General features: G+C 52.3%; 2 non-coding genes across 2 annotated transcripts; both read right to left on the bottom strand.

Annotated features, from left to right (window-relative positions):
* Positions 1-3198: 3198 nt before the first annotated feature.
* On the bottom strand, positions 3199-3389 carry LOC126063411 (U2 spliceosomal RNA). The gene has a single exon (XR_007514351.1). It is a non-coding gene; the product is annotated as a U2 spliceosomal RNA (small nuclear RNA).
* A 6405-nt stretch (positions 3390-9794) lies between these two features.
* On the bottom strand, positions 9795-9985 carry LOC126063410 (U2 spliceosomal RNA). The gene has a single exon (XR_007514350.1). It is a non-coding gene; the product is annotated as a U2 spliceosomal RNA (small nuclear RNA).
* Between the last annotated feature and the right edge of the window lie 6408 nt (positions 9986-16393).

Below are 16393 nucleotides of genomic sequence, written 5' to 3'. Positions count from 1 at the left end.
TCTATTCCCTGATGGGTGTAAAACGAGTCGTTGATGTTCACTTTTTCAGTTTTTTCTTGTGGTGAGGACAGGACTGGTGGTTCAGAGCCGTTGACATGCCGGACCCGAAACCAGGATTCGGTCCGAAGTTACTTTAACTTTTAAGATCAATGTAATGCACTACGTTAACAGACTAAAAAGGAAGAAATTACCTCACAGTTGTTATTGCTGTCGTTAGGTGACATCCAGTCGATTTCGACTCATAACCGACCCCATGTGACAGAGAACTGCCCCATAGGCTTTCCTAGGCTATCATCTTTATGAGAGCGGTTTGCCAGGTCGTTCTCCCAAGGAGCTGCTGGGCGGGTTCGAACTGCCAACCTTGTGGTTAGCAGCCCAAGCACCTAAGTGTTGTGCCACCGGGGCTCCTTGCTCATCTCGAGGGGTATAGAAAAAGCATTTGACGAAATTCAACACCAATTCATGATTTAAAAAACAACCAAGTTTGGAGTAAAATGGAACGTCTACCCGATAACGGGCAGCTAAGAAAATCTAGAGTTGACATACCTCATGGTGAAAGACTGAATATCTTTCCTGTACGATCAACAACAAGGCAAGAAAGTCAGGTTTGCACCAGGTCTACTCAACATTGGACTGGGGAACCAGGGCGACAAGGCAGTAGAAGAAGGAGGTGAAGGAGGAGTAGGAGGAAGAAGAGGAGAAGGAGAAGGAGAGGAAGGAGGAGGAGGAGGAGGAGGAGGAAAAGGAGAAAGTGAAGAGGAAGGAGAAGGAGAAAAGACATACAGGGGATTGGAAAAAGCAGAAGTAAACCTCACAATACCCTCAAGGTAAATAACTTCACAAGAAAAACATGTGCAAAACTTTTACAACCGCCTTGTACGAATACACCACGTTTCGTTTTTTTCCCGTTCATCCGTTGACGGATGTGTTGGCTGTTTCCGCCTTTGGGCTATTTTGAAAACTGTTGCAATGAGCAAGTTTAGCTCCTGTGTGGTCTTATGCCTTCACTGGATTCTCTGGGTGGTGCAAATGCTTAACTGCTTGCTGCTAGCGGGAACCTGGAGGTTCACGCCCACCCAGAGGCAGCTTTCATAACAATAAACAGCCTAGGCAACCCTACGGGGGGTGGGGGGGGAGGGGCAGCTCTGACTCCAGGGCACCTAACAACTACAATAGGCAGAAGAGCTGGCGAAGGGGCGGGTGTTCAAGGCAAAAGAAAGCGCCTGAGCAAAGTCAGGGAAGGGAGAAGAAAAAGCAGGGTGTGTTTGCAAGGCGGGATTCCCCGGGCGGTGCAAAGCACTCGACGACGGCTAACCTAAAGGTTGGAGGTCGGAGTCCACCCAGAGGCACCTCGGAAGAAAGGCCTGGCGGTGGTCCGCCTCCAAAGGGTGAGTCATCGAAACGCCCGTGGAGCACAGTTCTACCCGGACACAGGTGGGGTTGTCATGGGGCTGGGATCGATTCAACGGCAACAACTGGTTGGCTGGTATATATACCTAGGAGGGGAAGCGCTGGGTCATACGGTGACTCCATGTTTGTTTGAGTGTCTGAGGAACCGCCGGGCTTCTCCAAAGCAACTGGAACGAACGTGGTGGTACGCTCCCCCCAGCAACGGACGAGGGTTGCACTTTCTGTGCGTTCTCATCAAAACGCGCCCTACCTCTTTGTTTTACGCCTTCGTCGCTGGAGTCTAGGGTTTACAGCATCCGTCTCTAACTTATCTCCAGCATTAAAAGCAAAAAACCAAACCCACTGCCCTCGACTCGATTCCGACTCACAGCGACCCTATAGGACAGAGTAGAACCGCCCCACAGAGTTTCCAAGGAGCGCCTGGCGGATTCCAACTGCCGACCTTTTGGTCAGCAGCCATAGCACTTAACCACTACGCCACCGGGGTTTCCAGCATTACCACCAACTAATACCATCCGACTTGATTAAAAAAACGAAGACAAAACCCAAACCAAACCCGCTGCCATCGAGCCGATTCCAACCCACAGCGACCCTACGGGACAGAGCAGAACTGCCCCGTAGAGTTGCCAAGGAGGGCCCGGCGGATGGGAACTGCCGAGCTTTTGGTGAACAGCCGCAGTGCTTAACCACTAGGCCCCCAGGGTTTCCACTTGGTATATAGAGTGCCAGTGTAACCGTTATACCACTGGAGGTACTCGCACGCTTCCCCCTCTGGTCCTTCGCGCTCTCTGTCACTCATACATCTCGTTACACGTATGCACGTGCAATACAAAAGTGTGCCTGTTGTACGTTGTTGTTGCTCTTAGGTGCCATCCGGTCGGTTCCGACTCATAGCGACCCTACGTACGGCGCCATCCCCCCAATCGTCGTTGTGCTTAAGCCACTGCGTCGATCCACCTCACTGAGGGTCTTCCCTCTTTTTCGCTGACCCTCTCTACTTTACCAAGCATGGCGCCCTTCTCCAGGGACTGATCCCTCCTGACGACGCGTCCGAAGTATGTGTGTGGGCGCCGTCCTTGCTTCCAGGAGCATGCTGGTTGTACTTCTTCCAAGACAGGTGCGTTGGTTCTTTTGGCAGTCCACGGTAGTAGTATCGCCAGTATTCTTCTCCGACACGAAAATCCCAAGGCGTCAATTCTCCTTTCGGTCTTCTTTATTCGTCGTCCAGCTTTCGCATGCGTAGGAGGCGATTGCAAAGACCACGGCTTGGGTCAGGCGCACCTCAGTCTCCAAGGCGACGCCTTGGCTTTTCAGCACTTTAAAGAGGCCTTTTGCAGCACATTCGCCCAACGCAAGGCGTCTTTTGGCTTCCTGACTGCTGCCTCCGTGGGTGTTGAGCCTGTTGTATAGGTGTGCGACGTATGTATTCTAAGCTCACGAATAGGCCGTACCCGGGTTGATGTGCAGGGCCAGCCCTGAGCCCCGGTGGCAGCGTCCACTTGATGTCCCTGTGCACACGTGGTCAGAGCCCACTAGGGCCAGAGGAGGCGGCGCTTTCCAAAGCGGTGAAACACCGAATTTTCTGCAGCGGGGTGGGTGGACCCCAGGGGGGGCCTGAGCGGCAAACCCTCCCGGTAGGCTTTTCAGAGGTGTGGCAGACGTGAGGACCCGAGCTGGTGTACTCCGTAAGGCGCCCCGGATAGAAGACGCGGGCGCCACATAAACGCAAAAGACAAGGAGAAGCGCGCCATTTCTGCTGCTGTTAGACCGCCGGTTGTGGTCCCCGGAGGGGGGTGCACCGTTCCTGGAGGTACTGCAATACCAGGTCGATGCGTGGAGTGGACGGAGCAAGCTCCTATTCCACCTCCCAGCTCCAAAAATCCATTTAATATATTGTCCTCGGATAGAGGACGTATCAGATATTAAACTGATAAGAACAGATACTACACTTGATCTTAGCCAAAAGGCCGAGAAGCGATGCCGGCCTCCGCCCCCCTCGCCGGGGCACTGCTCCCCTCACACATCTTCAGCTCACGGTGAGCACACACAGCCTCAACCCAGGACTCACCCGCTCTCCTACTTTTGCCAGCGTGCTGCTGTCAGAACCTCAACGAATACGTGGCTTGGCAGGTTGATACTTATTGGGGCCTTTTGCACCTTTTAACTTTCCAGCTCCCCTAGCTTCCGGGCGAAACAGACATTTCTCATTTGCATGAACCGCCCACACGGGCCTTCTCCGGCTCGGCGGGACCGCCCCCTCGCCTTGGAACCCAAACCCAAACCCAAACCCAAACCCAAACCCAGCCGCACGTAAATCAACAGAGAGGATGGGGTGGGACAGCTCCTTCAGCCGCGTCGCCCTGGGAAAAAGGAGGAAAAGCCCAGGACGAGCAAGACGCAAACCGCTCTATGAGGTTTTTCTTTCAAATCCTTAAACGCACAGCTACGCTGAAAGGGTTTCACAGTGTCCTCCTAACCGTATGCCACCTCCACACATGTATGTATATAGACATATACGGATAAGTGTACACACATGTATCTCGATTTCACCTTCTCTCTCTCCCTCCCTCTCTTTTATGATGATGAGGATTTATTTACCATTAATTTTCTTCTTTTCTTCTTGGTGGGCGCCGCCAGAGTACAGTCCCCCGGGCAATGCAGGCGATGACAGGTTCACCGGGTGGACCGGCGACTCCTGGGTACGGGGCCCTCCGTGGGGAGGACACAGCTTCGCGGTAAATCCAGTCCTCTTCTGCGAGGGGAGGAGCATTCCAGGCACAAGGAGCCACCAGTTCAGACGCCCTAAGGAGGTTCCCGAGGAAGAGCGTGGGAGGCCGGGGTGGCTGAGGCTGACCTGCCCGCTACAAATTGGGAGTTTTCCCACTACCCCGGGTCGGGATGCCAAGCGGTAAGCTCCGGGGGCCCCAGGGCTCCCTCTCACTTCCGGCCTGCTAGCTCCCACTACTCCCTCAGGTTTGGTAATTTGCTACAACGACTCACAGAACTCGGGAAAGCGCTCTGCTTAGGATTACAGTTCTATTACAGCAAAAAGGATACAAATGAAGAGACGCAGAGCCTGAGGCCTGGGAGCGTTCCCAACGCGGAGCTTCCACGTGCCAAAAAGGGATGCGCTACCCTCGCCCCTGCATGGATGCCTTTCATCAACCGGGAAGCCCGGGGAGCTTCCGAGTCCAGAGCCTTTATCGAAGCCTCATTAAGCGGGCAGGATTGATTGAATCGTGCCTCCCCACCCCCCCACCCCCCTCCCCCACCCCGCGCCCTGCAGTCAACTGAGTCCTTCTGGCCTGGCCAACCCCCACCAAAGAGGCACCTCATTAGGTGGTGTGGTCTGGAGCCCTCATCCAAGACACTTCACTCACTGGGGCACAGTCCCAACGTTTTAGAGGCTATCATCTCTCAGGGACCAAGGATAAAGACCAAATGCTTTGGGCAAACTTAAAGCCTCCGCCCCACAGAGACTTAGAGGGACATGCCAACCAAACGCAACAAGTGATCCCGGACTGGCTCCTGGGCCAGGAAAACAAATGGCAGTAAGGGGCTCTGTTGAGATGATTGGCGAAATCTGAACACGGGCCGTAGATTAGAGTATGGGGGTCAAGGTTAAGGAGCTGAGATCAGGCCAGGGTGTTGGAAGGATCATCTGCGCGGGTGTTGCCATCACCGGGAATCGCGACAGGAGTAAGTCGGCGAGAGACAGTGAGCCGGGAGCTAAAATCCCCAAGGAATGAGCGGGTGCGCAGTAGGACGGGAGACCCGCGGCTGGACCGATGGCGGGAAGGAGGTGAGGGAGTGGGTGGTATGCCACTCGAAGCTGAACTCCAAGCTGGGGTCGGGGGCAGTCAGGGAAGATGGACGTTGAGGACCACCGCAGAGAGAAAGAGAACACCCACCGCGCCCCCGTCCCTCCTAACATTGCTGTCATACATCTCACTTATCCATAAGCTATCATCATCCAGTAGAGCGTTGCTACTATTATTATTTTAAATAAATGGTTATGCGAGATCGGTTAAGCACAAGAAAAAATAGAATATTCGGTTTTACCCTCATGTTATTTCTTCTCGAACGCTCTTCCTTTCTTTCTGTCCATCCGAGTCTCGGATCTATGTAATTTTCCTTCTCCCTGAAGAACTCCTTTTAGCATTTCTTGCAGGGCGGGTCTAGTGCCAACAATTCCCGCAAGTTGTGTTTGACTGGGAAAGTCTTTAAATCCTGGGGCACAGAATTCTAGGTTGCTGTCTTTCCTTTCAAGACTTTAAATATGTCACTCCACTCTCTCCTCGCTTGCACGGTTTATGAAGAGAAGTCTGATGTAACTCTTACCCTTGTTCCTTTATAGCTAAGGTGGCTTTTCGTTTGTTTGTTTGTGTTTTGGCTTCTTTCAAGATTTTACCTTCAATTTTCTGCAGTTTGAATGGAATGTGATGTGCCTAGGTTTAGGCTTTTGATTGGTTTTGTTCTGGTTTTGTTTCTCCTGCTCGGTGTTCTCTCAGCCCCCTATGCTTTGGTCCCTGCGGACAGTTCTGGACAGGTATCAGCCATTATTACGTTATTACATTACGTGACATTCCATCACGTATCTCTTCTGTTCCGTTCTCTCTTTCTTCTCCTTCCGGTCTTTCCATGGCTCGTTTGTTACGTCACTTGTGGTTGTCCCACAGTTCCTGGATGCTCCTCTTTTTCCTCAGTCTTTTCTTCTGCTTACTTTTCCGTTTGGGGAGTTTCTATTGACATGTCTCCACGCTCACTGATTCTTTCCTCAGCCATGTCCGGTCTACGGATGAACATTCTTCATCCCTGTTACAAGGTTTTGTTTTGTCTTTCTTTCTAGATTTTCTCTTGATACTTAGAGTTTCGGCCTCTCTGCTGACATTTCCATTAGAGCGTATTAATCATAGTTATTATAAATCTCGATCTGATATTGCCCAAATCTGCAATATCGGACTCTGTTTCTGATGCCTGCCCTGTCTCTTTGGACTGTTTTGTTTTGTTTTTCCCTCGCAATCTTTTGTTGAAAGCCGGCCATCACGTACCAGGTCAAAGGAACTGATGTTCTCTCAAGCTGTAATCCCTGGCAAAGCCCCGATGTTAGGCCCAGAGGCAGCGGTGATTCTTTGTATTGGCGTGTGTGCCTCTCCGGTTTTCTGGACGATAATTTGCCCCGCGAACTCTATTCCCTGATGGGTGTAAAACGAGTCGTTGATGTTCACTTTTTCAGTTTTTTCTTGTGGTGAGGACAGGACTGGTGGTTCAGAGCCGTTGACATGCCGGACCCGAAACCAGGATTCGGTCCGAAGTTACTTTAACTTTTAAGATCAATGTAATGCACTACGTTAACAGACTAAAAAGGAAGAAATTACCTCACAGTTGTTATTGCTGTCGTTAGGTGACATCCAGTCGATTTCGACTCATAACCGACCCCATGTGACAGAGAACTGCCCCATAGGCTTTCCTAGGCTATCATCTTTATGAGAGCGGTTTGCCAGGTCGTTCTCCCAAGGAGCTGCTGGGCGGGTTCGAACTGCCAACCTTGTGGTTAGCAGCCCAAGCACCTAAGTGTTGTGCCACCGGGGCTCCTTGCTCATCTCGAGGGGTATAGAAAAAGCATTTGACGAAATTCAACACCAATTCATGATTTAAAAAACAACCAAGTTTGGAGTAAAATGGAACGTCTACCCGATAACGGGCAGCTAAGAAAATCTAGAGTTGACATACCTCATGGTGAAAGACTGAATATCTTTCCTGTACGATCAACAACAAGGCAAGAAAGTCAGGTTTGCACCAGGTCTACTCAACATTGGACTGGGGAACCAGGGCGACAAGGCAGTAGAAGAAGGAGGTGAAGGAGGAGTAGGAGGAAGAAGAGGAGAAGGAGAAGGAGAGGAAGGAGGAGGAGGAGGAGGAGGAGGAAAAGGAGAAAGTGAAGAGGAAGGAGAAGGAGAAAAGACATACAGGGGATTGGAAAAAGCAGAAGTAAACCTCACAATACCCTCAAGGTAAATAACTTCACAAGAAAAACATGTGCAAAACTTTTACAACCGCCTTGTACGAATACACCACGTTTCGTTTTTTTCCCGTTCATCCGTTGACGGATGTGTTGGCTGTTTCCGCCTTTGGGCTATTTTGAAAACTGTTGCAATGAGCAAGTTTAGCTCCTGTGTGGTCTTATGCCTTCACTGGATTCTCTGGGTGGTGCAAATGCTTAACTGCTTGCTGCTAGCGGGAACCTGGAGGTTCACGCCCACCCAGAGGCAGCTTTCATAACAATAAACAGCCTAGGCAACCCTACGGGGGGTGGGGGGGAGGGGCAGCTCTGACTCCAGGGCACCTAACAACTACAATAGGCAGAAGAGCTGGCGAAGGGGCGGGTGTTCAAGGCAAAAGAAAGCGCCTGAGCAAAGTCAGGGAAGGGAGAAGAAAAAGCAGGGTGTGTTTGCAAGGCGGGATTCCCCGGGCGGTGCAAAGCACTCGACGACGGCTAACCTAAAGGTTGGAGGTCGGAGTCCACCCAGAGGCACCTCGGAAGAAAGGCCTGGCGGTGGTCCGCCTCCAAAGGGTGAGTCATCGAAACGCCCGTGGAGCACAGTTCTACCCGGACACAGGTGGGGTTGTCATGGGGCTGGGATCGATTCAACGGCAACAACTGGTTGGCTGGTATATATACCTAGGAGGGGAAGCGCTGGGTCATACGGTGACTCCATGTTTGTTTGAGTGTCTGAGGAACCGCCGGGCTTCTCCAAAGCAACTGGAACGAACGTGGTGGTACGCTCCCCCCAGCAACGGACGAGGGTTGCACTTTCTGTGCGTTCTCATCAAAACGCGCCCTACCTCTTTGTTTTACGCCTTCGTCGCTGGAGTCTAGGGTTTACAGCATCCGTCTCTAACTTATCTCCAGCATTAAAAGCAAAAAACCAAACCCACTGCCCTCGACTCGATTCCGACTCACAGCGACCCTATAGGACAGAGTAGAACCGCCCCACAGAGTTTCCAAGGAGCGCCTGGCGGATTCCAACTGCCGACCTTTTGGTCAGCAGCCATAGCACTTAACCACTACGCCACCGGGGTTTCCAGCATTACCACCAACTAATACCATCCGACTTGATTAAAAAAACGAAGACAAAACCCAAACCAAACCCGCTGCCATCGAGCCGATTCCAACCCACAGCGACCCTACGGGACAGAGCAGAACTGCCCCGTAGAGTTGCCAAGGAGGGCCCGGCGGATGGGAACTGCCGAGCTTTTGGTGAACAGCCGCAGTGCTTAACCACTAGGCCCCCAGGGTTTCCACTTGGTATATAGAGTGCCAGTGTAACCGTTATACCACTGGAGGTACTCGCACGCTCCCCCCTCTGGTCCTTCGCGCTCTCTGTCACTCATACATCTCGTTACACGTATGCACGTGCAATACAAAAGTGTGCCTGTTGTACGTTGTTGTTGCTCTTAGGTGCCATCCGGTCGGTTCCGACTCATAGCGACCCTACGTACGGCGCCATCCCCCCAATCGTCGTTGTGCTTAAGCCACTGCGTCGATCCACCTCACTGAGGGTCTTCCCTCTTTTTCGCTGGCCCTCTCTACTTTACCAAGCATGGCGCCCTTCTCCAGGGACTGATCCCTCCTGACGACGCGTCCGAAGTATGTGTGTGGGCGCCGTCCTTGCTTCCAGGAGCATGCTGGTTGTACTTCTTCCAAGACAGGTGCGTTGGTTCTTTTGGCAGTCCACGGTAGTAGTATCGCCAGTATTCTTCTCCGACACGAAAATCCCAAGGCGTCAATTCTCCTTTCGGTCTTCTTTATTCGTCGTCCAGCTTTCGCATGCGTAGGAGGCGATTGCAAAGACCACGGCTTGGGTCAGGCGCACCTCAGTCTCCAAGGCGACGCCTTGGCTTTTCAGCACTTTAAAGAGGCCTTTTGCAGCACATTCGCCCAACGCAAGGCGTCTTTTGGCTTCCTGACTGCTGCCTCCGTGGGTGTTGAGCCTGTTGTATAGGTGTGCGACGTATGTATTCTAAGCTCACGAATAGGCCGTACCCGGGTTGATGTGCAGGGCCAGCCCTGAGCCCCGGTGGCAGCGTCCACTTGATGTCCCTGTGCACACGTGGTCAGAGCCCACTAGGGCCAGAGGAGGCGGCGCTTTCCAAAGCGGTGAAACACCGAATTTTCTGCAGCGGGGTGGGTGGACCCCAGGGGGGGCCTGAGCGGCAAACCCTCCCGGTAGGCTTTTCAGAGGTGTGGCAGACGTGAGGACCCGAGCTGGTGTACTCCGTAAGGCGCCCCGGATAGAAGACGCGGGCGCCACATAAACGCAAAAGACAAGGAGAAGCGCGCCATTTCTGCTGCTGTTAGACCGCCGGTTGTGGTCCCCGGAGGGGGGTGCACCGTTCCTGGAGGTACTGCAATACCAGGTCGATGCGTGGAGTGGACGGAGCAAGCTCCTATTCCACCTCCCAGCTCCAAAAATCCATTTAATATATTGTCCTCGGATAGAGGACGTATCAGATATTAAACTGATAAGAACAGATACTACACTTGATCTTAGCCAAAAGGCCGAGAAGCGATGCCGGCCTCCGCCCCCCTCGCCGGGGCACTGCTCCCCTCACACATCTTCAGCTCACGGTGAGCACACACAGCCTCAACCCAGGACTCACCCGCTCTCCTACTTTTGCCAGCGTGCTGCTGTCAGAACCTCAACGAATACGTGGCTTGGCAGGTTGATACTTATTGGGGCCTTTTGCACCTTTTAACTTTCCAGCTCCCCTAGCTTCCGGGCGAAACAGACATTTCTCATTTGCATGAACCGCCCACACGGGCCTTCTCCGGCTCGGCGGGACCGCCCCCTCGCCTTGGAACCCAAACCCAAACCCAAACCCAAACCCAAACCCAGCCGCACGTAAATCAACAGAGAGGATGGGGTGGGACAGCTCCTTCAGCCGCGTCGCCCTGGGAAAAAGGAGGAAAAGCCCAGGACGAGCAAGACGCAAACCGCTCTATGAGGTTTTTCTTTCAAATCCTTAAACGCACAGCTACGCTGAAAGGGTTTCACAGTGTCCTCCTAACCGTATGCCACCTCCACACATGTATGTATATAGACATATACGGATAAGTGTACACACATGTATCTCGATTTCACCTTCTCTCTCTCCCTCCCTCTCTTTTATGATGATGAGGATTTATTTACCATTAATTTTCTTCTTTTCTTCTTGGTGGGCGCCGCCAGAGTACAGTCCCCCGGGCAATGCAGGCGATGACAGGTTCACCGGGTGGACCGGCGACTCCTGGGTACGGGGCCCTCCGTGGGGAGGACACAGCTTCGCGGTAAATCCAGTCCTCTTCTGCGAGGGGAGGAGCATTCCAGGCACAAGGAGCCACCAGTTCAGACGCCCTAAGGAGGTTCCCGAGGAAGAGCGTGGGAGGCCGGGGTGGCTGAGGCTGACCTGCCCGCTACAAATTGGGAGTTTTCCCACTACCCCGGGTCGGGATGCCAAGCGGTAAGCTCCGGGGGCCCCAGGGCTCCCTCTCACTTCCGGCCTGCTAGCTCCCACTACTCCCTCAGGTTTGGTAATTTGCTACAACGACTCACAGAACTCGGGAAAGCGCTCTGCTTAGGATTACAGTTCTATTACAGCAAAAAGGATACAAATGAAGAGACGCAGAGCCTGAGGCCTGGGAGCGTTCCCAACGCGGAGCTTCCACGTGCCAAAAAGGGATGCGCTACCCTCGCCCCTGCATGGATGCCTTTCATCAACCGGGAAGCCCGGGGAGCTTCCGAGTCCAGAGCCTTTATCGAAGCCTCATTAAGCGGGCAGGATTGATTGAATCGTGCCTCCCCACCCCCCCACCCCCCTCCCCCACCCCCCGCCCTGCAGTCAACTGAGTCCTTCTGGCCTGGCCAACCCCCACCAAAGAGGCACCTCATTAGGTGGTGTGGTCTGGAGCCCTCATCCAAGACACTTCACTCACTGGGGCACAGTCCCAACGTTTTAGAGGCTATCATCTCTCAGGGACCAAGGATAAAGACCAAATGCTTTGGGCAAACTTAAAGCCTCCGCCCCACAGAGACTTAGAGGGACATGCCAACCAAACGCAACAAGTGATCCCGGACTGGCTCCTGGGCCAGGAAAACAAATGGCAGTAAGGGGCTCTGTTGAGATGATTGGCGAAATCTGAACACGGGCCGTAGATTAGAGTATGGGGGTCAAGGTTAAGGAGCTGAGATCAGGCCAGGGTGTTGGAAGGATCATCTGCGCGGGTGTTGCCATCACCGGGAATCGCGACAGGAGTAAGTCGGCGAGAGACAGTGAGCCGGGAGCTAAAATCCCCAAGGAATGAGCGGGTGCGCAGTAGGACGGGAGACCCGCGGCTGGACCGATGGCGGGAAGGAGGTGAGGGAGTGGGTGGTATGCCACTCGAAGCTGAACTCCAAGCTGGGGTCGGGGGCAGTCAGGGAAGATGGACGTTGAGGACCACCGCAGAGAGAAAGAGAACACCCACCGCGCCCCCGTCCCTCCTAACATTGCTGTCATACATCTCACTTATCCATAAGCTATCATCATCCAGTAGAGCGTTGCTACTATTATTATTTTAAATAAATGGTTATGCGAGATCGGTTAAGCACAAGAAAAAATAGAATATTCGGTTTTACCCTCATGTTATTTCTTCTCGAACGCTCTTCCTTTCTTTCTGTCCATCCGAGTCTCGGATCTATGTAATTTTCCTTCTCCCTGAAGAACTCCTTTTAGCATTTCTTGCAGGGCGGGTCTAGTGCCAACAATTCCCGCAAGTTGTGTTTGACTGGGAAAGTCTTTAAATCCTGGGGCACAGAATTCTAGGTTGCTGTCTTTCCTTTCAAGACTTTAAATATGTCACTCCACTCTCTCCTCGCTTGCACGGTTTATGAAGAGAAGTCTGATGTAACTCTTACCCTTGTTCCTTTATAGCTAAGGTGGCTTTTCGTTTGTTTGTTTGTGTTTTGGCTTCTTTCAAGATTTTACCTTCAATTTTCTGCAGTTTGAATGGAATGTGATGTGCCTAGGTTTAGGCTTTTGATTGGTTTTGTTCTGGTTTTGTTTCTCCTGCTCGGTGTTCTCTCAGCCCCCTATGCTTTGGTCCCTGCGGACAGTTCTGGACAGGTATCAGCCATTATTACGTTATTACATTACGTGACATTCCATCACGTATCTCTTCTGTTCCGTTCTCTCTTTCTTCTCCTTCCGGTCTTTCCATGGCTCGTTTGTTACGTCACTTGTGGTTGTCCCACAGTTCCTGGATGCTCCTCTTTTTCCTCAGTCTTTTCTTCTGCTTACTTTTCCGTTTGGGGAGTTTCTATTGACATGTCTCCACGCTCACTGATTCTTTCCTCAGCCATGTCCGGTCTACGGATGAACATTCTTCATCCCTGTTACAAGGTTTTGTTTTGTCTTTCTTTCTAGATTTTCTCTTGATACTTAGAGTTTCGGCCTCTCTGCTGACATTTCCATTAGAGCGTATTAATCATAGTTATTATAAATCTCGATCTGATATTGCCCAAATCTGCAATATCGGACTCTGTTTCTGATGCCTGCCCTGTCTCTTTGGACTGTTTTGTTTTGTTTTTCCCTCGCAATCTTTTGTTGAAAGCCGGCCATCACGTACCAGGTCAAAGGAACTGATGTTCTCTCAAGCTGTAATCCCTGGCAAAGCCCCGATGTTAGGCCCAGAGGCAGCGGTGATTCTTTGTATTGGCGTGTGTGCCTCTCCGGTTTTCTGGACGATAATTTGCCCCGCGAACTCTATTCCCTGATGGGTGTAAAACGAGTCGTTGATGTTCACTTTTTCAGTTTTTTCTTGTGGTGAGGACAGGACTGGTGGTTCAGAGCCGTTGACATGCCGGACCCGAAACCAGGATTCGGTCCGAAGTTACTTTAACTTTTAAGATCAATGTAATGCACTACGTTAACAGACTAAAAAGGAAGAAATTACCTCACAGTTGTTATTGCTGTCGTTAGGTGACATCCAGTCGATTTCGACTCATAACCGACCCCATGTGACAGAGAACTGCCCCATAGGCTTTCCTAGGCTATCATCTTTATGAGAGCGGTTTGCCAGGTCGTTCTCCCAAGGAGCTGCTGGGCGGGTTCGAACTGCCAACCTTGTGGTTAGCAGCCCAAGCACCTAAGTGTTGTGCCACCGGGGCTCCTTGCTCATCTCGAGGGGTATAGAAAAAGCATTTGACGAAATTCAACACCAATTCATGATTTAAAAAACAACCAAGTTTGGAGTAAAATGGAACGTCTACCCGATAACGGGCAGCTAAGAAAATCTAGAGTTGACATACCTCATGGTGAAAGACTGAATATCTTTCCTGTACGATCAACAACAAGGCAAGAAAGTCAGGTTTGCACCAGGTCTACTCAACATTGGACTGGGGAACCAGGGCGACAAGGCAGTAGAAGAAGGAGGTGAAGGAGGAGTAGGAGGAAGAAGAGGAGAAGGAGAAGGAGAGGAAGGAGGAGGAGGAGGAGGAGGAGGAAAAGGAGAAAGTGAAGAGGAAGGAGAAGGAGAAAAGACATACAGGGGATTGGAAAAAGCAGAAGTAAACCTCACAATACCCTCAAGGTAAATAACTTCACAAGAAAAACATGTGCAAAACTTTTACAACCGCCTTGTACGAATACACCACGTTTCGTTTTTTTCCCGTTCATCCGTTGACGGATGTGTTGGCTGTTTCCGCCTTTGGGCTATTTTGAAAACTGTTGCAATGAGCAAGTTTAGCTCCTGTGTGGTCTTATGCCTTCACTGGATTCTCTGGGTGGTGCAAATGCTTAACTGCTTGCTGCTAGCGGGAACCTGGAGGTTCACGCCCACCCAGAGGCAGCTTTCATAACAATAAACAGCCTAGGCAACCCTACGGGGGGTGGGGGGGAGGGGCAGCTCTGACTCCAGGGCACCTAACAACTACAATAGGCAGAAGAGCTGGCGAAGGGGCGGGTGTTCAAGGCAAAAGAAAGCGCCTGAGCAAAGTCAGGGAAGGGAGAAGAAAAAGCAGGGTGTGTTTGCAAGGCGGGATTCCCCGGGCGGTGCAAAGCACTCGACGACGGCTAACCTAAAGGTTGGAGGTCGGAGTCCACCCAGAGGCACCTCGGAAGAAAGGCCTGGCGGTGGTCCGCCTCCAAAGGGTGAGTCATCGAAACGCCCATGGAGCACAGTTCTACCCGGACACAGGTGGGGTTGTCATGGGGCTGGGATCGATTCAACGGCAACAACTGGTTGGCTGGTATATATACCTAGGAGGGGAAGCGCTGGGTCATACGGTGACTCCATGTTTGTTTGAGTGTCTGAGGAACCGCCGGGCTTCTCCAAAGCAACTGGAACGAACGTGGTGGTACGCTCCCCCCAGCAACGGACGAGGGTTGCACTTTCTGTGCGTTCTCATCAAAACGCGCCCTACCTCTTTGTTTTACGCCTTCGTCGCTGGAGTCTAGGGTTTACAGCATCCGTCTCTAACTTATCTCCAGCATTAAAAGCAAAAAACCAAACCCACTGCCCTCGACTCGATTCCGACTCACAGCGACCCTATAGGACAGAGTAGAACCGCCCCACAGAGTTTCCAAGGAGCGCCTGGCGGATTCCAACTGCCGACCTTTTGGTCAGCAGCCATAGCACTTAACCACTACGCCACCGGGGTTTCCAGCATTACCACCAACTAATACCATCCGACTTGATTAAAAAAACGAAGACAAAACCCAAACCAAACCCGCTGCCATCGAGCCGATTCCAACCCACAGCGACCCTACGGGACAGAGCAGAACTGCCCCGTAGAGTTGCCAAGGAGGGCCCGGCGGATGGGAACTGCCGAGCTTTTGGTGAACAGCCGCAGTGCTTAACCACTAGGCCCCCAGGGTTTCCACTTGGTATATAGAGTGCCAGTGTAACCGTTATACCACTGGAGGTACTCGCACGCTTCCCCCTCTGGTCCTTCGCGCTCTCTGTCACTCATACATCTCGTTACACGTATGCACGTGCAATACAAAAGTGTGCCTGTTGTACGTTGTTGTTGCTCTTAGGTGCCATCCGGTCGGTTCCGACTCATAGCGACCCTACGTACGGCGCCATCCCCCCAATCGTCGTTGTGCTTAAGCCACTGCGTCGATCCACCTCACTGAGGGTCTTCCCTCTTTTTCGCTGACCCTCTCTACTTTACCAAGCATGGCGCCCTTCTCCAGGGACTGATCCCTCCTGACGACGCGTCCGAAGTATGTGTGTGGGCGCCGTCCTTGCTTCCAGGAGCATGCTGGTTGTACTTCTTCCAAGACAGGTGCGTTGGTTCTTTTGGCAGTCCACGGTAGTAGTATCGCCAGTATTCTTCTCCGACACGAAAATCCCAAGGCGTCAATTCTCCTTTCGGTCTTCTTTATTCGTCGTCCAGCTTTCGCATGCGTAGGAGGCGATTGCAAAGACCACGGCTTGGGTCAGGCGCACCTCAGTCTCCAAGGCGACGCCTTGGCTTTTCAGCACTTTAAAGAGGCCTTTTGCAGCACATTCGCCCAACGCAAGGCGTCTTTTGGCTTCCTGACTGCTGCCTCCGTGGGTGTTGAGCCTGTTGTATAGGTGTGCGACGTATGTATTCTAAGCTCACGAATAGGCCGTACCCGGGTTGATGTGCAGGGCCAGCCCTGAGCCCCGGTGGCAGCGTCCACTTGATGTCCCTGTGCACACGTGGTCAGAGCCCACTAGGGCCAGAGGAGGCGGCGCTTTCCAAAGCGGTGAAACACCGAATTTTCTGCAGCGGGGTGGGTGGACCCCAGGGGGGGCCTGAGCGGCAAACCCTCCCGGTAGGCTTTTCAGAGGTGTGGCAGACGTGAGGACCCGAGCTGGTGTACTCCGTAAGGCGCCCCGGATAGAAGACGCGGGCGCCACATAAACGCAAAAGACAAGGAGAAGCGCGCCATTTCTGCTGCTGTTAGACCGCCGGTTGTGGTCCTCCCCGGA

This window comes from Elephas maximus, chromosome 19 (genome assembly GCF_024166365.1).
Source record: "Elephas maximus indicus isolate mEleMax1 chromosome 19, mEleMax1 primary haplotype, whole genome shotgun sequence".
NCBI classification, from domain to species: Eukaryota; Metazoa; Chordata; class Mammalia; order Proboscidea; family Elephantidae; genus Elephas; species Elephas maximus.
The sequence above is the reverse complement of the archived record's forward strand: the minus strand, read 5'-3'. Positions and strand labels throughout refer to the sequence as shown.